This window comes from Fukomys damarensis, unplaced genomic scaffold (assembly GCF_012274545.1).
Source record: "Fukomys damarensis isolate Sample0158 unplaced genomic scaffold, DMR_v1.0_HiC HiC_scaffold_19, whole genome shotgun sequence".
Taxonomy (NCBI): Eukaryota; Metazoa; Chordata; class Mammalia; order Rodentia; family Bathyergidae; genus Fukomys; species Fukomys damarensis.
The window spans coordinates 33983655-34009660 of NW_022900931.1; the positions used below are offsets into that span (position 1 = coordinate 33983655).

At 44.3% G+C, this 26006-nt stretch overlaps 1 protein-coding gene across 1 annotated transcript in view; it reads right to left on the reverse strand.

The window, feature by feature from the left end:
- The window catches only part of Ccdc3 (coiled-coil domain containing 3), a gene marked incomplete at its 5' end in the record, with an annotated part of 88907 nt that overhangs the window by 12079 nt on the left and 50822 nt on the right, over positions 1 to 26006 (reverse strand). The window lies entirely within an intron of this gene.

Here is a 26006-nt window from a genome sequence, read left to right on the forward strand (position 1 = left end):
GCTGTACATACTGACATGGACTCCATTTCCCTCCACACGCCTATGCATTTTATTTTAGGTAGTGGTGGGATTGCTAGGCCCTTTGGTGTGGTCTGGATTCCTATGGTGTGGATTCATTTTACTTTTTTGAGGAGCCTCCATGCAGTTTTCCACAATGGTGGTACTTATTTACAGCTGTTTCCCACCAAGTGTACAAGACTCCCTGCTGTTGGCCATATCCATAGCAACATTTACCTCTCATCTTTTTGAAAACAGCCATTCCAGCCGGAGTGAGGGATAAATCCATGGTTTTGACTGGCTTTTCTCTGGTGAGCAGTGATGTTAAACGCACCTCTTAGCCGTGTGTGTGTGTGTGTGTGTGTGTGTCTTCTTCTTTGCCCATATTTCTGAGTTGCTTTCTTGGGGTTGAACTACTTGTATATTTTGGAAATTAGCCCCTTAGCAGATGTCTGGTTTATAGGTACCGTATTTTCTCCCATTCTTTCATTTATCTCTTCAGTGATTGTTTCCTTGGCCATGCAGACGCCTTTTAGTTTGATATACTCCCATTTTGTCTACTTTTAGTTTGTCACATGTATTTTTAAGGTTATATCCAAAAAGTCTTTGCCCAGACCAATGTTATAGAACCTTCTATATATTGCTGTAATTTTTTAGAGTAAGGTGTTTCATTTAAATCTTTGATCCACATTGAGTTGATTTTTTTAAATAGTGGGGGTTTGGGGACTAATTTCATTTTTCTGTGTGTGGATACCCAGTTCTCCCAGTGCCATTTATTGGAGACTATCCTTTCTTCACTGCATAATCTTGGCATCAGTATCAAAAATGAAATTGTTAAGTGAGTTTATTTCTGGGCTCTCTACATCGTTCAGGATGTTTTATTTTTATGCCGATGCCATGCTGTTTTCACATACAGTAGCTTTGTAGTATATTTTGAGGTCAGACGATGTGACATCTTGAGCTATGTTCTTTTTGCTCAGGATTGCTTTGGCTAATGGGGGTATTTCATGGTTCCACACAAATCTTAGGATTGTTTTTTTCTATTTCTATAGAAAAGTCCCTGGAATTTTGATAGGAATTGCAATGAAGCTGTAGATTATTTTGGGTAATATGAACATGTAAACATATTCTCCCACTGATATGGGATATCTTTCCATTTTTTGTGTCATCTTCAATTTCTTTCATCAGTGTTTTAATAATAGTCCTTGTAGGTATCTTTTACCTCCTTGGTTAAATTTATTCCTGACAATTTCATTTTTATAACTACTGTAAATTGGATCATTTTCTCGAATTCTTTCTGAGCTGCTTTGGGTGTTATTGAACATAGAAATACTACTGACTTTTGGGTCCTCCAACTCCGCTGAATTCATTTACTAATTCAAATAGTTTTTCTTTTTGTGTGGAGCCTTTGGAGTTTTCTATATAAGATCCTTGCAAACAGGCAATTCAATTTGTTCCTCACTAATTTACATGGCTTTCCTTCTAGTGCCTGTCCGAGCTAGGGTGCAGTGTCACGGTGAACAGAAGCAGTGAGGTGGACACCTCTGTGCTGTTCCTGATCTTAGAAGGAAAGTATTCACCTTTTCATCACTGAGCATGATGTTAACTGTGGGTCTGTCATATGTGGCCTTCGCTGTGTCGAAGACCATCCCTGCTGTACCTAATTTGTGAAGAGTTTTTATCATGAAAGGATGTTGATTTTTGTCAAGTACATTTTCTGCACCTGTCGAAATAATCATGAGGCTTATTTGTGCTTCATTCTGTTAACGTGGTGCCATCTCATTTACTGATTTGAATGAGCCGTGCATCCCTAGGATAAATCCCAGTTGGCCATAAAGCGTGGTCTTTTCAATGTGCTGTTCAATTTGGTTTGCTAGTGATTTTCAGGGTGCTTTAAACAATTTATTGAACTGAAATGCCATACACTGACTTCCATTTATTTTGACACAGCTTTGGCCCATAGTGATTTAGAGGATCTTCAAGCCAGAATGAATATGTCATAAATATACTCCTTGGGGCATGCATCTGCATAATACCTCACATCATTCAGCAAGAAAACCAACGAAGAGTAAAAACCTGACACAACTAAGTAGGTACAGTGGGACCCTGTTCCAAATATTTGTTCCTTGGAGGTAAAGGCACCATACGCCTGTCTTCTTATAAGTCAGGATGCTTTTCGTCTTTAAGCAGGGACTAGAACACTGAGCTGCTGCTTGGGTGCTGAATGGCAGAGCTGCACCCCCAGCTCATGCCCTGAATTCATCGGGAACAGGTTCTGGCAGCCGCCTTGTTCTACATGTGCTTCTCTGGGTGGGGCCTGCTGGCACTCAGCTGAACCCAGCTACCTTTCTCTTTGGCTTCCTTCTTTTTCTAATTTTTCTTTCAGGGAGCTGTCTTAACTCTTACAGTGTTTAATATGCTTAATACGCAATATGCACATTAATCCTCTTAGCGAGTATCTTGCCCTTCACTTGCTTGTTTACAGCAATGCTGGGTGACCCCGTAGAGTCTTCCACTTTCACCATGGTAATACTTGTGTGGCATTCCCCCTGCCCTTTTTTTTTTTTTTTTTTACATAGAGTCTCACTAGGTAGTTCAGGCTGGCCTTGAAATCACTGTGTAGCCCAGGCTGGCCTCAAACTCATGGCGATCCTCCTGCCTCAGCCTCCTGAGTGCTAGGGTTACAGGTGTGCGCCACCACACCCAGCTGGCATGCCTTTTTGAACAGTACCCACTCCCTCGATGCCAGTAATCTCATCCTTTTTGTAGATGTGCGTGTATATGGCCAAAGAACAACCCTACACTTACTAAAAGGCCCAGAGAACACATATTGGGTTCCCCTCCTCTTCCCTTTGTGTAAATCACATCTTAGGAAGAGGGCAGTGCTGGCTGAAAGGTGGTTTGCTAGCATTTTTGTTGCAGATTTTTGCATTTATTTTCATTAGAAATGTTGGCCTGCTTTATTTTTTTTGTAGTGCCCTGGTCTGGCTCTTGTATCAGATTAATGCTAGTTCCATGACATGAGTAGACCTTTTCATTCAACTTTTTGCAAGGGTCTGAGGGCTGAGGTTGGTTATTCTTTGTAAACTCAATATCTGGATACTGTGATCATTCATCTGGTTTCCTTGTGTCTTGGGGAATTATTTTTGTTCAGGGAGATTGTTCCGATTGAGGTTTCTGCCGGGGAGATAAATGCTGTAGCATCCTATTCTGCCATTTGCTGATCCCTGCTTCTTAAAACACAGTGGCTTTGTTTTGTGGGTGAACTTTGCTCCTCAAAGTTTCTGCTACCCAAAACTCATTGGAACTCAGGAGTTTCATGAGTCAAATGGTCACAACTACCTCGTTGTTAATTTAACTTAGTTAATGGTGCTCTGTGTTGGGCTCTCAAGCTGTCTCTGTGCTTTGTACTATTTTACGTAATATTAAAGGATACATTACATTTTTCAGAATTATTTCTTTAGGATGAACACGTGAAAGTGAAATGACAAGGGTTAGAAATAAATAAAATTTCTTAGAATTTTTCTTTAATGTATACATGATATGAAGTGATCACATAAACCGAACTCTCCCAAACAACAAACCAATTACCCACCCACATTTTATCCAACACAGTGGCACCTCAGTTCACAAACTTGATTCATTCTGTAATTCTGGAAAAGATGGCCATGTTCATGTTCATTCAGGAAAGAGAGCTATGGTTTTGTTTGTCACCTGATACAGAGTTCACAAACAAAAACAAGAGTTTGCCAAATACTTCTGTTTGAGAGCCAAAGTGTTCGGAAACAAAAGTGTTTGTGAACCGAGGCACCAGTGTGCTCTTCCCACCCACTTGTCCTGCCTCTTCTTCCTGTGATCCAGAATAAGGTATGATCAGACCTGCTTTGTTCTGTTTAGCTATGGGTCAGTTTGCCAACACTGTATGGCTTTTGTTAGTTCCGCAATACGTGATAAGATTTGTTTTCAAAAAAATTCTTGGCCAAAACTTTTAAAATACACAAAGGTTCTATGAAGATCTTAAAATATAGATGACACCAATATCGTCCCATGCATATGTTCAATGGATCAAAAACCAGAGACTAATACTTGATTGTTACAAAAATTACTTCAAAGTATGCACTTCCCTATCTCCGAGCAGCCTCCCTGTCCATTATTTTTAAGTACATACTTGATTCTATCTTTCTTTTATTCCTGGTCAGGGAATAAAGCCATAAAATTTTATGTTTCATTGTGGATTTAACCTATAAATGTTGTGTTTTTCTCTCTTCTCATTATCTGTGTAGGAAAATATGCACAGATGTTCACAAGGGGTATAAACAAGGATGTTCCCTGCAGACCAAAAAACGTAGGAACAACTTTAATGCCCATCAGTAAGTGAACTTTTTTGGTTTGTTTGCTTTGGCCAGGCATGGTGGCACATCCCAGTGCTTGGGAGGCTGAGGCTGGAGGACTGCCATAAGTTCGAGGACAGCCTGAACTACATACTAAGAGGCTGGCCTGGAATACATAGCGAGGCCTTGTCTCAGAAAAGAGCAAACAGATAAATGAGCTACAGCCCATCGACTTTGTGTAATACTGTGTGCAGTTTGAGCTGTGAAAAGGGAAAGGAAAAATCTCCAATACATATTTTCAAGTGAAAACAAACAAAACCTATTGAGTTTTAGAGCATTATAATACCACTTATGGAAAAGAAAGCTCACTTCACTCTTTTTGGCAGATCTGTGTTACGTGTGTGTGGGACCAGTCGGTGGTCTGGAATGGTCTTTACAGTGAGCACAGTCGTCTCTGTGGAGGGGTCCAGGACTCTGTGCGATGCTTACGTTTTTACACAGATGGTGCACTCGTACACGCTTCCCTCATGTGACGAAAAATGAGGCATCTTTTCAGAGCCTCGGTCTTTGCGGGGCTTCGTGGCACCTGCTTGCGTTTCTCCCACATCCAGTTGGCGCCTTCTCTACCTGCTCAGCATGAACCTGTAGCTCCACTGAGCTGGCATTGAGCTCCCAGGGACATGTGCTGTGCTCAGTTCCTCATCCTGCCGGGATCACAGCGACTTTACAGTTGCCATTTTAGGTAAGAAAAGCTTTGCTCAGTAAAGACTGGGACTCACCCAGAGGAGGGCAGTGGCCGGGAGCCTGGTGACAAGTGGAATCTCGGCTTCCCAGCCACCAGTCACAGTCTCCACCAGTGGTTCTGGAAGGGTTTACAAGACTGTGCACTGGCCAGGGAGAAGGGAGCTGTTGGAAAGCAGGCTGAGGCTTTGGGACGTGAGAGGCAGACAGTTTGGAGCTAGCTTGGGCTGCGGGAGGGTGTGGTTATCTACCCTAGACAGCGCCCTAGACTTGGGACCTCTTCATGCATTCTGGTGTTAAAGATACTATTTATTGAGCGTTTAGTGTACCGGGCACAGCGCTAGGAGTTTGGGGCATATTCTGTTAAATTTTGCACTGAATCCACAGGGCACTTTCTGCTTTCTCCCTTGTTTTATAGATGATAAAAATGAAGCTCTGAGAGCTGAAGCCCCTTGCCTGAAGCCTTGTGCTAAGAGATGGGGCTTGAATTGGAAATCAGACATCTGTCTTAAAAGATTATGTCCCGGTGCTTGACAGGCTGGCTTCTAGGGGAGACTGGAGGTCTTAAAATAAGGCAGAGTGGTGTGCAAAGGGAGGTGTGGGAGGCAGGCCGAGCCAGACACAGGCACCCTCCTGCGGACCAGCCCCTCTCAGAACAACACAGCAAAGTGCGCGCTATGATGCTCTCCTGGGACTTGGTTTTAGTCATCCGAAAAATAAAGCTTAAAACCACCGTTCTCATCTCCTCCTATAATCCCCCTGGTGAGCAGTCTGGGGATTCGATTTAAAACGAATTAAGGAGGCAACTTAAGTGAGGCAGGATGTCGGTCGGAGCTTTGAAAACTCAGAATTAATGCACATCAGATTCCGCAGGAGTCTGAGAGGAGGTGACCTTGGGCCTGGTAAACTTTATCCATCCTCTGGGCTGAGCCGCCCCTGTGCTGTGCTCCTGTCCCCAAGGCAGCTCGTGCCTGCCTACGGTGAGGTCACCCGCACTGCCCCGGAAAGAGGAAGCCCTTCCCCGCTGGCCTTCACTGACCAGTGCAGAGCCAGTTCTGTTTATATGACTGTTTATTGTGGTAAAGTAAGTGTAAGACAAAACTTAGCCTCTTAACCAGTCTAAGTGTACGGTTCAGCAGTGTCAGTACATTTATGCTGTGGTACAACCAACCTCTGGGACTGTTGAAAACCAGTATTTTTTTGTATTGTGGTAAAGTATCCAGAGCATAAATGGACCATCTTCATCGTGGTTGAGCATTTTACGGCATCAAGCACATTCGCCCTGTTACGCCATCATCGTCTCCGTCACCACCACCTACCCCACCACCCCACCCCTGTCCCTGCCTCATCCCTGACGAATCCCTCCTGGCCTCTGCTCAGCTTCTGCTTTCTTACAAACCGACTTTCTCTTCCAGACGGTTCTTCCTTGCTTACAGAGGCACTGGGTTTGTGCATTGGGCACACAGCATGACCTCCCCTCCAGCTTCCTTCCAGGCCCCACTGGGATCTGCCTGCCCTGGGCCTCAGGGGCCGCCCTGCGCTGGGCCCAAGGCTCCTCCTGACGCGGCTTCTCTGCTGCTTCGTGCCAGGAGATGCTTTGGAACCACGGGTGCTGGACTGGCACTCACCCCGTGCCTTTCCCAGCAGCTGTGTCCCCAGCACCTATTCCTTTGACCACAGAAGAGAGCCCCTGATGTCCGTCAGTGTGGCTGTGAGGACGAAAAAGGCGGCCAGCATGGGCCTGGTCGCTGCGAGGCCATAGGAGCTGCTGCCACATTCTGCTCCGAAAGTCCTCCTGCCCTGCACCCTCCCCTCTTCTTTTCTCCCTGACATCCTCTTCCCGCTCCCCACCCTCTCCGTGCCTTCAGTGGGACCTGGGAAGCTTTGCTATCCCAGGATGTGGCACAGAGCAGGAGTCAGACGAGCTGTTGTCTGAATCCTAATGAGCTTCAGCTTCTAACCTCTTTGCTTTGGCTCAATCTGATGGAAAATGCTGACTTCGTTGTTGTGTCTCATAGTTTGGAATGTGCAGAAAGAGAGCTTCCCCAAACGCCAACTTGCAGCCAAAAAAGGGAGCCTGGGGCCTTCAGGACTCAGGAAAGCATCCTCTTATTCGCATACTTGCCAAATGTTCAATACACAAATTTATGGTATCCTTTCCTTCCCTCCCCTCTTTGTGAGTGAGATAAGAAATACAATCCCTTGATGGATCTGAAGCATAAATCACTTATTTTTAAAAGTCAGTCGGTGGAAGCAGACCATCTGGATGGTTTGAAGGCTTCAGAACACCGGCAAGAAACTGAGTAGACAGAACCAGATTGGAATCGCCTTCCACTGGCTCCCCATGGGCCACTGTCTGTACTTTTAATCTTCTAGAGGGGAAAGTAATCTCTCGGTGATGTTCCCTATTTAGGGAACACAGGGCGGTGCATTGCATTATGTCATGTCTCTGCTCAGAAACCTTCAAAGGCAACCAGAAACCACCAGGAGATGGATGATCCTCACTTGGCTCTGCCTCATTGGAATCATTACCTCTTTGCGAAGACCTAGATTATATCCACGTGATTACTGTTCCCAGAATTTACTCTAAGCATTGCTTCTGATTCTGCATTCCTATGCTTCCTCCCCCACCAGCTGAGATGGTCCCCTCCCCAGGCTGCTCTCCCATGTCCCCTTCACGAAACCATTTCTGGATCTCCTTTTGCCTCCCATATCTCTTGGAACCTCCCCCCTCACTTTCTTTTGCATTTATCCTGCACAGCCAATAATTAAAACCAATTACGATATATTTGTTACAAGATCCATAGGTTGGCTTAGCTTTGGGCTATGTGTCGTGATCGTTTTTATAATTGTTTGCCCTTCATTGTGGCCATTTTTATCACTCACCATGTCGGCTCCATGTCAGAAACTTGCTGTGTTTCCAGTGAATGTACATCTGTGTTTTACAAGTCAGTGGCACTACTCCAAACATTGCCTTTGGACACAACTTTCTCTGCCGTGTGTATCTCTGGAAATGCTGATATGGACACCTGAACTCAGGGCTCACCTCAACTCACTCCCTCAGCTCCCAGGTAATGAAGGTTTTGCAATAAAACTTGGAGGTGGTGGCTACTCCCACTTGCTTAGATTCTTCTCCTCTGTTCCCCACGCGGACCAGCTGCTGTGAAGAGCCTCCCATATTCATACGCAGAGCACGGCAGAAAAATAAAGTCATGGTGTGGATTAGTGCCACATTCATTTGTGAGCTCAGTTTTGTGCTTTGCAGGATGGGAGGTTGGTTTTGGGTGCTGTAGAATAACATGGCCTTGGTTCCTGCTTTAAGCACCTGGCATCATTAGCATAGGCTGTGTGACTTTCTTAATGAACCTGAGCTTTTAGGACCTTTCTGACTCTCCCCAGAAGCTGCAAAGGAGACAGGACAGGGCATTTCATATTTCCAATTCTGTCTTTAAGCCACCTTGCCGTGCCGTGTGATTTAAGACAAAGTATTGCGCTGGTAGGTAGCAACCACTTTTGAGCAGAAATGAGCTTTTTATTTTCTTCTGTTGTGTTTTAGGAAATTCTGTACTTGCGAGGTGAAGGAGAAATCCTAGAATGCCTTCTGAAGTGAAAACTCCTTGCCAAAACAGAAGTTAGAACTGCGTTGCCATGGCAGCCAAGCTGTCACGTTTCACTTAGGCTAAGAATATCGAGATCCTGATGATTCTGAGAATAGAGTAAGCGGAACAGCCAGGTGAGCTTCACAAGGGGCCTGGGGTTAACATCCCTTTTCCTGCTGCTAATCTGCCCCCTTTCTGTGGATCTCTCCAAATCCCTGGCTTCTTGCTGTTAGTGGCATCCTGGGGACACTGGCTTTTCAACTGGAATATCCACACTGCAGCGCACTTCCCTGTCATCTTCTGACGGAATTCTGAAATGAGACTCCAAAATATGTGCCTGGCTTGGGATGGGGTGGGGGTAAGAAACTAAGAAGTTGAGAGTAGCTGGAGATTGAAGACTTGAGATTTCTAGCTGGGCTTGGTGGTGAGTGCCAGTAGCCCCAGCAAAATACAAAACTTTAAAGGCTGGAAATGTAGCTTTGTGCAAAGTCCCTGGGCTCAATTCCCAGTTCTGCCACGAAACTGATAGATAACAGATTTATCATTCTGTTCAGTGAGAACTGGCTGCGGCAGTGGGGAGCAGGTATATTTGGTGGGCTTAGCCTGGAGTTCCAAAAATTTGGGGGAGGGTAGTGAGGTCAGTTTTCTTCCCCACACACTTGGTTGTGCTTTTGGACCAATGCTGTTCAGGGAAAAGGCAGCTTTAGAAGGTGGAGATGTGCTCAGTAAGGAACAGGGTCCCAGGAGAGCCCGACTGGGGAGCAAAAGGCACGGGTATTCCAGAGAGAGGGACACAAAGCAGAGATGAGGAGTCCAGCCAGTGGGAGAGAGAAGTTAAAGTCCCAGGCTGGCTGGTTCTTCACGCCTCTTTGGCTGCTCCTCAGTAAGTCATCAATCCTGGTTAAAAAAAAATCAAGATCTCCTTTTCCCCACTTAAAATCCTTTGTGGCCCATTATTAATCAAAAATAATTTCAAAATCCAGACCCACTGAACTGCAGCCTCTCACCCAGTGAAGGCAAGGCCTCTGCAGGTCATTGGCAAGGGCAAGGCACCCTCCAGTGCATCACAGGGTGAGGCGTGTGACCATGCTGATGTCCAGTTTGTTCTCAAGCACAGCTCTGGACAGGGACAGGTGGGAGGTACATTCAGGACAGGAAAGCCTGCCTGTGCATCCTGTAAGGCAACAGAATGCATGTGGTTTTAAGTCTTGCCTCTGCAGTCACACAGAGTAAAATCCATTACCTGTTCTCCTAAGTAAGATGCCAAAGGTCTGTACACAGCCATCACCTCCTCCTATGTCCTCTTTATCCCAACCTAAATGTTTCTAGATCCCTGGACTATTTTTCACATGACATTCTCCCAGACGCTCATTGGCTGAATCTACACATTAATTCTCCAGTCCACCCACTATGGTGGCTCCCAGAGCTGAGTATAGTGCTTAAGGAACTGGTTCAACTAGGCTGTGAGAGCTCAAAATTCATGTATGAGCCAAAACAATGGGCAGAGGAAAAGCTTGGAACTCCTGCATGACCAGCTTGCTAGGTAGGACAGGCCTAGGGTTGCAGTGGCAGAATCTGTAGGTACAGTGAGAAAGGTAAGGTGCTGTGCCCAAAAGGAGAAGGTGGGTAGGAGCAAAGGACAGCTAGCTGCCTTAAGACTCAGCCAGAGGGCAGGACAGTGCTCCATTCTGCGTGGGGACCAGGGGACCAGGAAGGGTGGAAACAGCTAGACAGGAGCAGAATCCAAAGCAAGGACATTGATCCATGGAATGGCCCGTGACACAGGTGGATAGGAAGGCAGCTGTGATTTGGCGATCACAGATTGGTGCCCTAGGTTGTGTGTAACTGGTTGTGGTTGTCATATCCTGGGCGTAGGAAATTGGCATAGCCCTAAGCACCACACATATGCTCACATCTTGTAGGTAAAGATACAGGTAGATCAAGGACTGTGCTGAACTATGTCTGATGGTAGGCAGTGGTGGCCTTAGTTGTGAGGTCCCGACAAAAACGGGCAGGGCTGGCTTGAAACTACTCTAGGGTGCTTTGTTCAGGATGCATCAGATCTGTGCCCCAGGGAGGCAGAGTTTTGAACTGTGTGGTGTGATGAAGCTTTCTGGAATCTGTCTGCACCTATCTGGACTGAGAGAGCCTCTTTCCTTGCTAGGTAGTCTATTAAGTCTGTACGAACAAAGGTCAGCAACAGAGAAGAAAAACAGAAGACAAAAACAGCAAGATGGTGGACCAGACCCAACTATTAAATGTGCATGGGGTAAACTCTAGTAGAGATTATCAAACTAGATACAAAAGTTGTTTTTAAGAAACGGACTTTATACACAAATAGGCTGAAAGCAAAAGGGTGGAAAAAGACATGTAGATTCATCATATAAATACTGAACACAAGACAGCCCATAGGACATTTTGTCAAAAGTCACATCACGAAGACAAATCATAAATGTTATATTCTTAAAGACCAAAAAGTATGAATAAAACTTAGGAGCATTTATTTAGCACAGTGGGCCTTAGGATGTTGAATAAATCTTGGTCACTATTCAAAAACAACTTCTTTTAGAAAGTATTTTTTTAGCAGCAAAGGGGCCCCAAGATCCTGTTCTTTCTATCAGCTGATATAATTGCCCACTCTTTTTTTCCATTTCCACCAGGAAAAATACTCTCTCTTTTTTAATCTTATTATGGAATTTTCCAAGCAAACATAAAAGAGATGAGTACAGTGAAGTTCCGTGACCACTCACTTTCAGCAGTTCCTAACATTTTTCCTCTTTTATTTTGTGGATTCCTTGGCCCTTCCCTGTTTTTGCTACAGTATTTGATAGGAAATATCAGCTATTTCTAAATAGAATGCACATCTCCAGCTGCTAACGAGATCATCAAAAGCATAACTATCATACCATTATCACACTTAAAATTACTACTTTTAGGTAATCCCCAACACATGCCTCACGCGTGCTTCTAGACGAGGCATTCATCGGTGTCTGAGGGAGTGGATCTGGTACCCAACGCCTAAACACCGAACTGTGGGTGTTTAAGTGCTTTATATAAAAGGGCATATGTCTGTATACGACCTACATGTTTTCCCACACACTTTAAGTCATCTTTCCATTACTTAGAGCTAAGACAGTGTTGATGCTGTGTAAATGGCCGTGAGCTAATGCTATTTTGAGAATGCACATGTTCAGTACAGATGAGATTTTTTTTCTGAATATTTTTGATCTGTGGTTGGTTGAATCCATAGATGGAAGCTGGGGATGTGGAGGTTATTTCACTTGTGCAAATCATGGCTCAAATAAGGCCTGAGTCTCTTATAATGGTCTTTTTTTTTTTTTTTTTTTTTTTTTTTTTTTTTTTTTTTTTTTTTTTTTTTTTTTTTTTTTTTTTTTTTTTTTTTTTTTTTTTTTTGTAAGAGAAACTGGGCCATTTATGCTACAAAATGCCCACAAAAGGGCTCTGTCTTACTTAACAAAGTTCTACAAATGATAATGACCACCGTGCCATGGAGAAGAAGAACATGGAAACTGAGGGGTGGATTCTCTAATAGAGTACAGACGCTTTGTTTCCAACCCCTCCAAACGGATTGTATCTCATTTCCCAGTGGACACTCTGAGCCTGGTTAGGCCACTTTGAACTACACAAGGACCCCATGGACACGTTAGAATGATCTGGAGCAGAAACTTTTCAGCTTAATTCCCAATGAATTCCAGGCTGCATTTCAAAAACGACAAGATGCACAGGTCCTGTCAACAGCAAACTACATGCATGATCCAGAAAAGGAGCCACACGAGAGAAAGGACCTCAGAGGCCCTGAGGTCTGCTAGAGAAGAGCCCTGCCAGGTCGTAAGTCACTCACTTTCTCCTAACCCCAAGGCATGCCGGGGCATGTGGGAGATGTCAGGGAACGCAGGTGTGCATACCTGGGGTCTTCACGGGTGAAGACAATGGCATAGCAGCGCTGTCTAAACAGAACCTAACAGACACGCTCGGGGTTCAGAGGAAAGGCCTGTGACAACTGTGGCTGAAGGCGCAGAAAGTCAGCCAGTGCTGCAGGGAACCTCTTCCAACCACCAAATCCACACTTTGTTCTCCAGAGAGCTCAGAAAGCCAAAATATTGGCAAGAAAAACAAATTCGGAACAGTTCAGGTGAAGGAGAGATGATCGCCATCGAGAGCACAACACAAGAAAAAGAAAGAACTCAAGGAATGATTCTTTCTTCCTCAGCAGTTTTCTGTTGAGAGTCTCTCAAGCCTTTTTTGGGATTATAACCCTGGATGTCCTTGGTAGGATGTGTCATCAGTGAGCCGAAGAAGTGAAACTAGTACCAGGCCATCATCAGGGAGCCCTCCGCTTGCCCCCAGGGAGGGCTACACTGAGCCGCCAAGCAAAGTCGTCTCTTCTGAGAGAGGGGTTTGAGCATCTCAGCAGCCGCCTCCTAGAACTCCTTGGCAAGGTGAATATTGACACCACCAGCTGAGCGACAGTTTTCACCTAAACCATCCAATCTGCTAGCTTGCCCCTGTGGCCCTATAGGAAAGAATCTTGCTCTGAAGTTCCTGGTGGGGCAGAGAATGAAATCTGTAGATTTTCTGGTCTCCTCAGTTCGTGCCTGGAGCAGTAACTGGGTCGGGGGACAGTGGTGCTTCAGAGTCGACTCTGCTGTGGCAAGGGGCTCCTGAGCCCCTGGGCTGTGTTCCACGGTGCTCCCACACTTGGAGTAAGGGGGCAGGCAGGACCGTCACAGGACCACACCGTGGAAGGTGCACCTCTGACCTCAAGGAGGATGGAGCAGCTCTGGGGGCATCTGTCTGACCTTAACTGGGGGTGAGGATCCAGGGCCCTGGACTGTCAGACTGAAGGATGAATCTGAAGTTCAACACACATGGAGCGCCGCCTTCACCCGACTGCTATCTCCGTGCCCTGCCACGCGAGCGCCTCTGCCCTGACAGCCTGCCTGCACCGGTTCTCTGTGGGCATCCAAAACGGCCATCAAGGGGTGAGGGCTGCTTCCTCTCGGTCGCTGTGGGGTCTCTGAGGAAGTACGTGTACCGATGCAGCTTAGGAGAGGTTTAGAAGATGGCTGCTTTATCAGTCAGCTTTTCATTACTGGGTCAAACACCTGAGAAAAGTAACTCAGGGGAGGAAGGATTTATTTGGGTTCACGGTTTTCAGTCCGTGTTCCTCTGGTTCCGTTGCTGTGGGCCTGAGGTGAGGCAGAAACATGGTGGAAGGGCACCGCGAGCCCTCGCCTCAAGGCAGTTTAGGAAGCAGAGAGCGGGAGAACCGGAAAGGGACAAGGACAAGACATGGTCCCCAAGGCCACGCCCCATCTCTCACCCCCCCCCCAGGCCCAGTCTGCCAAGTTCCTGTTGCCTCCCAATAATGCCAACACACTCTGCCTTCTCACATTAATCTACTGACGGAGCCCTCATGATCCAGCTGCTTTCAGAAAGCCCCACCTCTGAACATGTGAGACTTTGGGGGCCATGTTAGGCCTGTACTGTAGCACCTACTCCTGGTTTGGAGGCTCTGTCACATTCCTGGTGAGCCCAGGACCTGCCACTGACAGCTGATGCCAGTGCTGGGGGACCGACCCTCCCGGGCCCCTCCTTGCCATATATGTTTTCTCTTTCACTTGCAGTCTCCTGCTGTGGACCTCTGAAGCGACCCTCCTTTACCCTCAGTGGCTCCCCACGACCAGTTTTTACATCTTCTCTGTAGCTCCATCCGGGTCCAAAATGCCTCAAGTTTGAGCCCATTTAAGACAACCCTAGTATCGCTGGATCCTGAACTGGTCACTTGTACTGCTTGAGACTGTTTCTATTTAAAGTGGAAGTGATAAAGCCAGGTGATCGAACTGGGGGGCGGTGGTGCGTCAAACATGAAAATGTAAAGGGAGAGTCTCCGAAAACCTGTAATGTCATACAGAGGCAGCTGAGAAACTGAAGTAGCCATGGAGTACAGTAAGATTCCGTAAGAAAAGGCGGAACGAGAGAGAATTTTCTGTGTTTAATCTAGCCACGGTAATCTCTTTTTGTAGTCAGGTGAAAGTATACAATATTAGGAAGCAGCCTGCAAATACAAAGTGGGGACTACATTACTAACAGCTGCACTGCGTTCTAGCATGGAGGTATAGTCCACAATCTTTACACGGTCATTGAAGGCCGGGACAGGATTCGCTCAGTTTTCCATCTTTGCAGGTGGAATGGGAGTCCTGATGTCAGCCAGCCCACACTCCGCACTCACCCTCCCTCAGTCCGTTATCAGACAGGTCTCTCACCTTTTTAAAAAGCTGCCCGAGACGAGCAATTGTCAATTCGGTTTCTTTTCTATTCAGTGTTCCTAATGAGAGGCCCTCAAAAATCTCCCATGTCTGTCACAAAAGGAAGCTGCATTTGCTTAGCAGAGTGATAAGTATAATAAAATACCACTTTCAAGGAAAGCATTACCCAATTTCTGCTGACTGATCGTGAGCAAAGGAATGGGAGTCTGATTTATGAATATTTCCCTACCTTAGGAGTAATGGCTAATGTGGCATTAGCGGCTAGGATGACATGGAAACGTGCAGTAGGATGGCCTTCCCTGTGCAGTCAACGACCGCCGTAGCAGAGAGGGTCAGTGGCTGACACCACGTGCTAGCGGTGACTCCTCGGGAAGGTGGTGTCGCCCCGGGACAGGAGAGACAGTGTGCAGGGACTGTTTTGGTTGTCAGGACTTGGCTTACGTTACTGGCACCAGACGCTACTAAATGCCTGATGCATAGGACAACTGCCCGCCAAGGAAGAAAGCACCCACACCCCAAGTGTCCGTGTGCTGGGGCTGAGAAACTGGTCCTGTGAGGCTGTCTGGAGCGTGAAGCTGAGGCAGCCTCGTGAAGGTGATGCTTCTGAGAGATGCGTTTGTCCTACGCGGGTCCAGATCTGAGCTGCTCACAGTGATGAACACACACTGATTTGAAGCTCTGACGAGGACCTTGGGCACCAACTTTAGGAATGGTCACTCATAAACACAGCCACAAATGACTGCACTGGCTCCCAGTTGGTTACAGCACGGCAGAAGACCCAACCTCTCCCCTTCCACGGACACTTGTTCTACTACAAAGGCTGGAAAGCGAACAGTGTTTCCAGGACTTCCTCACAGTGACGCTTCTGGCTGGATTTAGAATCCACCAACCAGATACCCTAAACCACCCACGTGGCAGGTGTTCTGGGGTCCTCACCACCCAGAGGATCTGTGAGAATTTACAGGCTCTGTGTATTTGGGCAGGAAATTAGTTTTTTTAAATTAGCAAACTTTACTTTCCAGTGCACGCTTAGGTCCACAGCAAAACTGAACAGGGTATAGAGAATTTCCTTCCACACTCTGTTGCCGCATAACCTGTCCTACGCGGACATCCTACAGCGACATGTCATTGTCACCCAGGCTCCACAGCTTACACTAGAGTTCAATCATAATGCTTCATGTTCTGTGCGTTTTGACAAATGTATCATGAAATGTAGCCAACACTTAGCCTCATACAGAGTATTTTCACTGATCTAAAAATAATATCTGCCTTTTCATCCTCTCCGCTAATCCTGGAAACCACTCGTGTTTTCACTGTAGTTTCAGTGTTTTTCAAAATGCCATGGATGTGCCATTCACCTACTGAAAGATATCTCAGTTGCTCCCAAGTTACGAAGAAATCTGCTAAAAATATCTGTGCGCCCTGGTTTGTGTGGACATTTTCAGTTCATTTAGGTAAATACTGAAGAGCACGATTGCTGGGTCCTATGGTAGAAGTAGGTTTCATCTTACACTTGTAAAAACTGCCAAACTGTCTTCCAGAGTGGCTGTACCATTTCATACTCCCATCAGTAACGGGTGGGACTTCCTGATGCTCCGAGTCCTCACCTGCTGTCGGTGTTGTCGGCGTTGGGCATATTCCCCACTTTAACAGGTATGTGATTGCATATTATAATTTGCAAGTCCCTGATGCTGTGGAGCCGAATGGCTTTTCATACTGTTACTTGGTGTCAGTATGTAACTGTTGCCTTTCGCTTATTTTCAAATCTGCTTGTTCCTTTTCTTGTGTTTTTTGGGTTGTCTATACTAGATGACAGTTGTTTTTCAGAAGTCTTTTGCAGATATTTTTTCCTAAGGTGTGGCTTATCTTATTCTTTTTATACCATCTTTTGCAGAGCAGAAGTTTTTAATTATAGTGAAACCCAACTTAAAAAATTTTAGAGACAGGGTCTTTGTAGTCCAGGTTGGCCTTGAAATCACGATCCTTCTTTCCTACATCCTGAGTGTTGGGCTTATAAGTGTACATCACCATGCCCAGCTCAAATATTTCTTTCAGAGATCATGCCTTTGATTTGGTATCTAAAGTCATTGCTATCCTTAGATTTTTCTCCCCTCTTCTAGGAGTTTTATAATTTTATGTTTTATAGTTAGGCCTGTGGTCTGTTTTGAGTTTATTTTTGTGAAAGGTGGCAGGTGCATATCTACAGTTTGCCTGTGATGTTTTGTTGTTCCAGTGTCATTTGTTGAAATGATTATCTTTGTAATGCTTTTGCTCCTTTGTCAAAGAGAAGTTTATCTTTGGCTCTCTTTCTGGACTGACTAGATTCTATTAATGTATTTGCCTGTGCTTTTGCCAATACCATGCTGTCGTGAGAACTGTGACTTCAGGTTAAGTGTTGAAGTCAGGTACTGTTAGTCTGCCATCTTGGTTCTCCTCGGTATTGTGTTGGCTGTTCTGGGTCTTTTGCCTCCATACAGTTTGTCAGTACTCACAAAATGGCTTGATGGGATTTGAACCTATAGGTGAAGTTGGGAAAAACTGGCATCCTGAGAGCATTGAATCTTCCTATGTATGCACACCGAGTACCTCTCTGTTTCTTTGATAATTTTCATCAGGGTTTTGTAGAGGCAGGCAGGGGGTGCCGCTGAGCTAAATCCCTGGCCCATGTAGATTTTATAAATATATTAGATTGTGCCTACATTTCACTTGCGGGATGATAATTAAATAATTTGTTTTAATTTCAAATCCACTTTTTTTCTCATTGAGTTTATTGGTACATTTTAGGTATACAGTACAGTTACATTCATCATTGGGATCTTGTATCTTTACATGACAGGTCTTGGTTCTCATTTTTTCCCACTTGTTTCTTATATAGAAAAGTGACTGACATATGTAAATTATGTGTTCTGCAAACTTGATATAATTACTTATTAATTTCAGGAGGGTTTTTTTGTCCTTTCAGAGTTTCTGCATAAATAACGTTTCTAAGTTCAAAGGCAGTGGTTTTTTTCCTTCTCAATCCATGAACCTTTGATTTCCTTTTCTTGTCTATTGCATTAGCTAGGACTTCCAGCGAGATGCTGAAAAGCAGTAACGACAGGGTGTCTTTTCCTATGCTTAGCAAAACTTTGAGTTTCTTGCCACTAAGTTTGATGTCAGCTGTAGGGCTTTCTGGTAGATGTTCTTTATAAAGTTGAAGAAAATCCCCCTCTATTTACAGTTTGATGAAAGTTTTTGTCAGTGGCATCTGTCAGCATAATCATCATATTATACAGATGTATGTGTGTGTATATATATATATATATATATATATATCTTATAAGTGCATAGTTTTACAAAATAATGCATTTTGTGGCAGCGTTTTCATATCTCCGTGTAGCATTTTGGTCAAATCTGTGCCCGTTATCCTCCCTTAAGCCCCGTCCCTGATCCCTTTTCTTGTCTACATTAGTTGATTTTTTAAAAACATTGGACCAGCTTTGCATACCTGTATAAATCACTGTTGGATTTGACTAACAAGATAGGATTATAGTGAAGGTTATTTTTATCTGTGATTATGACTAATACTGGCCAGTAGTTTTCCTGTCATCTCACTGTCTGGTTTTGGTATAGTGCAGTTCTGTCCTTGTCTAGGGACTTAAATAGTCTCTCTGCTTCTGTCTTCGATGATATTGTAGGGAAATCATATAATTTCAGCCTTAAATACAGTATGAAGTAAAACTTATCAGTGAACCCAGCTGAGCCTGGTGCTTTGTATTTTCTAAAGTTACGAATTCAGTTTCCCTAATAGATACATCTGTTCAGATCAAATCCTGTGTGAGTTTGGAAAGATTGTATCTGTCAAGAAATTGGTCCATTGCACTGAGGTTATCAAACTTATTGATATGTAGTTCAAATTCTATTATCCTTTTATATCCATAGGATCTGTGTGATGTGTTCACTTCTGATATTAGTAATTTGTGCCTCACTCCTATTTTCCTTAGGTAATCTGGGTAGAAGCTAGCTGGCTTTATTAACTTTTTGAAAGAATCAGCTTTTGTTTTATTTTCTCTATTGATTTCCTCTTTCAAATTTCATTAATTTTTGCTTTAATATTATTTCCTTTCTTCTCCTTACTTTGGATTTAATTGGCCATTCTTAGTTTCCAAAGGTGGAATTTTAGGTTACTGATTTTCATTCATTCTTCTTTTGTAATATAGGCATTAAACCTATAAATCCCCCTCTAAAGACTGTTTTCATTACATCCCACAAATATTTCAAAGTGTTAAATTTCTCCTCAATTCTTATTTGTCCCATGAGTTATTGTTATTCTGAAATATGCTGTTTAATCTCCAGGTATCGGGGAGGTTATTCAACTAAAGTTATGATACTGATTTCTAATTTAATTCAATTTTGATGGGAAAGTAGACATTGTGTTTTTCTGTTCTTCTATATTTTTAAATGTATATTATGAACCAGAAATAGATCTATGTTCTATGTGAGTTTGAGAAGAGTATAATCTGTTCTTTGGATCCAGTCTAAATCTTTCAATTAGTGAATTTAGATCACTGATATTTAAAGTGATTATTGATATAATTGGAATCACATCTATCATATTCATTAATGTTTTCTATGCATTATCCATATTCTTTGTTACTATTTTTGTCTCATATATTTTCTGCTTTGTTTTTTTGTTTTGTTTTGTTTTGAACAAGGTCTTGCTATACAATCTAGGCTGGCCTCAAGCTCACAGTGATTCTCCTGCCTTAGCTTCCCAAGTATTAAGTTTACAGGCATGTGCCACTGTGCCCAGGTTTGTTTTATTTCTTGTGGTGCTGTACATTGAATCTAAGGCCTTGGACTGAGAAGCATCCCCAGCCTATTTTGAGAGAGAATCTTAATAATTTGCTCAGGCTGACCTCAAACATGATACTCCTGTCTCAGCTTCCCGGGGGTACCAGGGCTCGAATTCAGATCCTTGCACTTCTGAGGCAGGTGGTGGCACCACTGAGCCCCCTAGCTTTTTGTACTTTTAATTGAGCACTCTATTACAGCTGTACGTCATCAAGTCTCGGTGCTGTCATTCTGAACAAGTTTATCAAATTGAGTATACGACAAAAGTATTTTATCTTCACTTACTCTCTGTTGTGCATCTTTTCTTCATATGAATTCAAGTTTGTGACCTATATAGTTTTCCCTTTTATGGAAGAAATTTCAACATTTCTTGCAAGGCATGTCTATGGGGAAAAAAAACCCTCAACTTTTCTACCTCCTATTTGTTGTTAGGAGAGAGTTGTAATTTCCAAAATCCGTACACGCCAACCTGAAAACCAGATGTCTCTCCTTCAGTGCACCTGTTCATTTGAGAAAGCCAATTTCTCCTCACTTTCATTCCACAGGGTATGAAATTCTAAGTTGGTGGCTTTTTCTTTTATTTCTTTAAATAATTTACTCCTCTCTCTTCTTGTCTGCATGACTTCCGAGAAGTTGAATATTTATTATCTTTGTTCCTCTACAGGTAAAGATGGGGTGGTTCTGATTTCTTTCAAGATGTTTTCGGAAGTTTCAGTATGATAGGCACAGATGCAGTTGTTTGGCACTTACACTGCTGGTATTCTCCAAGCTTTCTTTGTCTGTGGTTTGGTGCCTGACCTTAACCTGGAGACATCCTTAGTCACTGATGCTTGAATTTCTTCTGGTATTCCCATTACCTATGATAGATCTTTTTTAGTTCAGTAGTTCTTGGATATTCTCTTATATTTCCTTTTTCATCAGCATTCTTTTCCCCTTGACTTTTCACCTTGGGAAGTTTCTATCGTTACATTCTTTTCTCCATCATGACCATTCTTTCAATGAATCCTTCAAAGGCATTCTTGATTTCCATTTGTTTTTTATTTCTACCAATTTTTTTAACTATACTTTAAGATTTCTACCTGTTATCTACATTAGCTTCTGCTTTTCGGTGCCATCTATGTTTTCCATCCCAGTAAGTTCCTGACTTAGTAACATTCAAGTTGCGAACTTTCACAGATACCAGCAGACCTCACATTAAGTACACCTGTGCATGGGAACGAATCACAGAAGTAGCTCACATAGTACTGCCAGACACTCACAGTTGTACCGCTGTGTGCACTGCACGGATGATTCTGTTCAATGTACGTGTGTGTTGTTCTATGCTCTACATTGTGTGCTTGTTGGACTTACAAACAAATCTGATTTATAAATGTTCTCCTGGAATGGAACTGGTTCATAAGTCAGGGCTTTACTGTAAAACATCCTGTTTTTCAGAATCCAACTTTTCCGCCAGATCACACTGATGCTTGGTCACCCTCTTCTTGCTTTCTGCCTTTCTGCTTGTTTTTGTTGAAAGGTGAGCCTGGTACGCTGGGTAAAAGAACCTGGTACGTGGCCCTTTGGTAATATAAAAGTCACGTATGTGAGGGGAAAAGCATTCTCTAGTCTTATGATGAGGTCTCTGTCTCTTACTGAGCCTGCGACCTCTGCCTGCACTTCTTAGTGTCCCCTCCCCTTAGATGGGAGAGGATGCTGGACTTGGCATGTTCAATTTTAGTCTGTGTGCCTCAGAAGTGAGCACTGGACCTGGACATTTTCCTTCTGCCTGCTGCCGGAAGGCTAGAGCCATGGGGAGCTGGGCACTTCCATTCTCCTGGGTCGGTTTAGTTAGCAGGCTTCTCCTGAGGGCAGACTTCGCTAAGAAAGAGTGTGCTGGCATCTTTCAAAAGGGCCTGTTTTCCTCTTCTGCTGGAAACACAAAGCATTTTCCTCCATATTCACAGTGAGAACCTGGTAGAGCTTAGGAAGGTAAAACTCACACAGACATCAGCTTCCTGTGCCTGGGTGTCCGGCTGAGTCATTTGCAGTCCAGGCGTCCTCCTCCAGTTCTGACTTCTATGAAAGTTTCTGCTCCAGTGAGTTGTGATTCTCTGTGTCCAAACTATTTCTCCAGTTCTGGGGCAAGCAGTTTGCCCTGTGACCTCATTTCTGACAGAGCTCAGAAAAGTTGATTTTTCAATTTTTTCCCATCTTTTATTTGTTGTTAGAATGGAGCTGTGACTTCTAAGCTCTGTGCGTGCTAGACTAGAAACTGGACATTTCACATACAAGCATAACTTCCCACAGGGTTACATATGAACCCATCATGTAAGTTGAAAATATCATAAGTTATATGCATTTAACGTGTTTTGTAGAGATGAGCGGATGTAAAAACACAAGTTCCAAAAAATGTGAACGACACAGTATATTATTCCATTGTTTATCCTTCGGATTTTAGAGATCTTGAGTCAAAAGCTTAAGAACAGAGACAACTGGAATGGATATAAGGTAAAGAATGGGAGATTGAAGGAGCCAACATCTTGGGCAGTGACTGAGGCTGACGTGTGGAGAGGGCTGGGCCGTATGCTTGCATGTTTATCCTCATAGTTCATTCCCAACCACAGAGTTTTTCAGTCCTTCAGGATCAGGGCTGGGGGAAAGGGTTAGCATTTTCCTTCCCCACCAGTGGCATTTCTAAACAATTCCTTCCCTGCCCACATAGAGGAAGCCTTGAACTGTGGGATTCTGGCCATCTACCTGCGTGGCCTTCTGCACATCTTCATTTGGACTCTTCCTTGCCTCTGGTTATCAGCCCACACTTGCGAAGGCTCTTACCCGCTGCCTTCCCTGCCCCAGTCCTGTCATCCTCTCAGCATGGACATCAGCAATTGTCCACACAACCCACCCGACAGTCTTGTCTCCAAGTGCCCTTCACCCATGTCTGGCTTGAGCTCCTTTTACCTATGAGAATCTCCAGTCCTGTATAATCCCCTCAACTACACCACCATCACTTTTCTGGATCCCATTCTAACCCCAGCCTTCTAGAGACAATGTAACAAAGCGTGAAAATATTGGGCTTTGAGGCCCTACTGCCTCGGTTCGGATCCAGCTCTGCCATGTACTAGCTGGGAAACCTTCAGGATTTTCCCATCCTTCTGCATAACAATGGTCCTGTCTGATGGGTTACTGTGAGTGGAAAGAGTTAATGTGTATGAAGAACCTAGTCTTGTGCAATGTACATAGAACTAGTTAAGTACTAACTTCCAGTGCAGTCCTTTCAGACCACTTGTCAGATCACTTTGTTCCTTGACCCCTAAGGCTACTTCCAGTCTCCCGATCTACTTGTAAAGAACCTGTGTTCTCCTGTGTCTCTCCCTGCCCTATCCAGCCAGTCGTAGTGCTCCCTTAGTGAGCGTATCAGTGATGCATAGCTTTACTACACTTTAGTTCCTACTCCTCCTTGCCCTTTTAGCAAACTCTCCCAACAGTGGATCAGCCCAGGTCTGCTTTCTCTTCCCACGTCGCTGAGATACTGACCACTTCCACTACAAATTCAGCATCTCTGTTGCCAGCTCAGCCTGGCTGTTCCTCTCCTCCATGTGTCACAAAGCAATTCTCCAACCCATTCTTTACCACCACAACTTCTCATCACCCTCCACAAATCCCTTCTCCTCTACCACCTTTCTTCAGTCTTGACAGATGACCTTGGGGCTTGCCCTATAGAAAAATAAAGACAATCCCCTGGTAGGAATTTTCTCGACCTTCTCTTGACCTCCTTCCCTCTTCCTTTAACACACAGGCAACCTCCAATCGGTTCATTATGATGGAATTAGGTGAATTCTTGCCCTACCTTCTGGCCAGGCTTTCTGACCTGAAGTTGCAAGAGAAGGAAGCCTCCCATTTTATAGCAGATGCCACTGATATTTAAATGTATTTTCTCTACTGACCTCTAAGAATAAATTAGATGCTCTGTGAAAGAGGGTCTCACATGGGACCACGCAGAAAAATTAGTGTATGACCACCAGAATTTATGTTTCAATACTACCTAAAAGGGTGCCAAAATCAAAGCTCAGTAAGTCCCATCTAGTGTAACCAGCAACAACTGAAAGCTCTTTTAATGGCAAATTATTTAATAAAACTATTATTCTAAGAATTTTCCTGAACACAAAGATAGTTAGGTAACTAGAATTGTCTTTAAAGGGATTAAAGGCTTTTGGTGAAGGCAGATTAGATGCCTATTTCAGGGCCTTTACCATCTCTAATTTTACTTTGGGTTAACGCATGAGAACTGGATGTTTGAAACATGCCAATTTTCCTGAGAAGCACAGAAGCCTGAGGGTAGATGTTTTACCAGAAAAGAAAACAACTCAAAATATATCAGACTATTTCAGTTACAGAAGCAGCAAGCCAACAAGAAAAATGAGGCATCTGGGAAGAGAATTATTGAAATGGCTGCCTAAACCAAGTTACAGTTTCTCCCGGGATTGTAAATGCAGAGATGTGGGGTAGCTGCCGCCTTTCAGAGATATAGGTGCACAGAAGCAAATGCAAGGGAAAGGTCTGAAAGGCCCTCAGAGGCTCATGACCCCTGGGAGTTACCCTGGGAAAGTACACAGAATGGAAGTGTCAGAGGTCCACAGAAGTTGCTTTAAGGGTTAGGACGGATCCCTTAGTCAACAGAGGAAAACGATGGTGAGCCCTTTAGTGTAGCAGAAATAAAGTCGGGTCTGAGTTCAAATGCATCTCAGTTGGAATCCTACCTAATGCATGACTGTCCAACCTTAACTCATAGAGCCTTAGAGTGTAATCATGGACTTCCCATAGTGCTGGTGAGGAAGAAGTAATAACTGCCTATAAAAGGTAGACAACTAAACCTTCTCCCTTACCTTTTACCCTCTGGTCTTAAAAAAAAAAGGGGGTAAATTAAATGGCAAAGAGCCTATAGTTTAACTCCTGGGGTCACAAGTTCTGAAGAGCTGACTACCAACAGGGAGTAGCCAGGGGGGAGGCAGGAAAGGAATCTGTGGGCTGACAAGGTTTACTGGGCACTTGGCTGTGGCTTGCCTGGGAGATACTGAGTGTAGAGCCCTGTGTAGGAGTTACTTACTGGTCTTTGAACCTCTGATTTCTGAGCACCGGCTCCCAAGGGCCCTGTGAGCACATTGCCAGTGAATAAAAGGCCACTGTGCAGGTTAATACATGTTTGGTGGGTTGGATCCGTTGCTCTCACCAGACTCCCACAGGAGACAGTGACCTAGAAAAGGGTAGGACCACTTCATCACGCATGGAGGGGCAGCTCAGATGAGGGAGTGGAAGTCCATTGACCTGAGGCCACCTCCATAGATTGGGTTATGTAAAAAATTGCAATTTTATTTACATACTAAATTAACTAAAATTGGGGAGTTTTTTAAAACGAAGAGCTGAGTTTCAGTGGGGCTGAGCCAATCAGTTTTTCACACTATTCCCAAGTAAGGCAGATGTTTGGCTGCAGCCAATCAGATTTCTCTACCTCGTTTGTCTTTCAGCCTGTGGCAGGACGCTCACTCTCTGAGAGCTCTGTGAACTTCCTCTAGCTTTGAGTGTTGCCTAATTCACGAATCACTCTTTGCTCAGTAACTGTCACTACGGTATTTTTACAAAACTATTTTGGACACTTGGGAAACAAGGGAAATGGACAGTAACTCACAGTATGGCCAGTGAGCCAAAATGCAACTTAACTTAAAATTCATTTTCCTTTAGAACCAGTGGCTTCTCCAGACTTCCTCTGGCTGAGAGTCTTTCATCAGCTGTAAATGGGCAGGCTATGCAGAGGCTGGCCCCACGGACTCTGGGTCCCTTTTCACTTCCACGGGGAAGGTGTGAGCAGAAAAGGCCAGTGGGGAGTGTGGAGTTGTCCATTGTCTCAATGAACTCCCCCTCCCTTCTCTTGGTATAAAAAAAGACCTCTAACACCGGGACTCAATGAACTGAGGACTTGTGATGTGAGCCCCTCCTTGTTTCCGTACCTGCTGTCCCTTCAGCCTCTTCCTTTCCACCAGCTTCCTGTGGCTTATTTGGAGTGCAGTGAAAGAACAGGACCTGAGCAGCTCATCACGCCAGGGGAGCAGGGAGGGACTGCGCAAAGGGTCTGCCAGGCGAGGCGTGCTGTACCTCGCCACAGCTGGAGGTTGTGAGTTCCCTCTCAGATATTAGGTCTGCAAATTTGTATTTTGAGTTGACTTTATTTGAGCAATTGT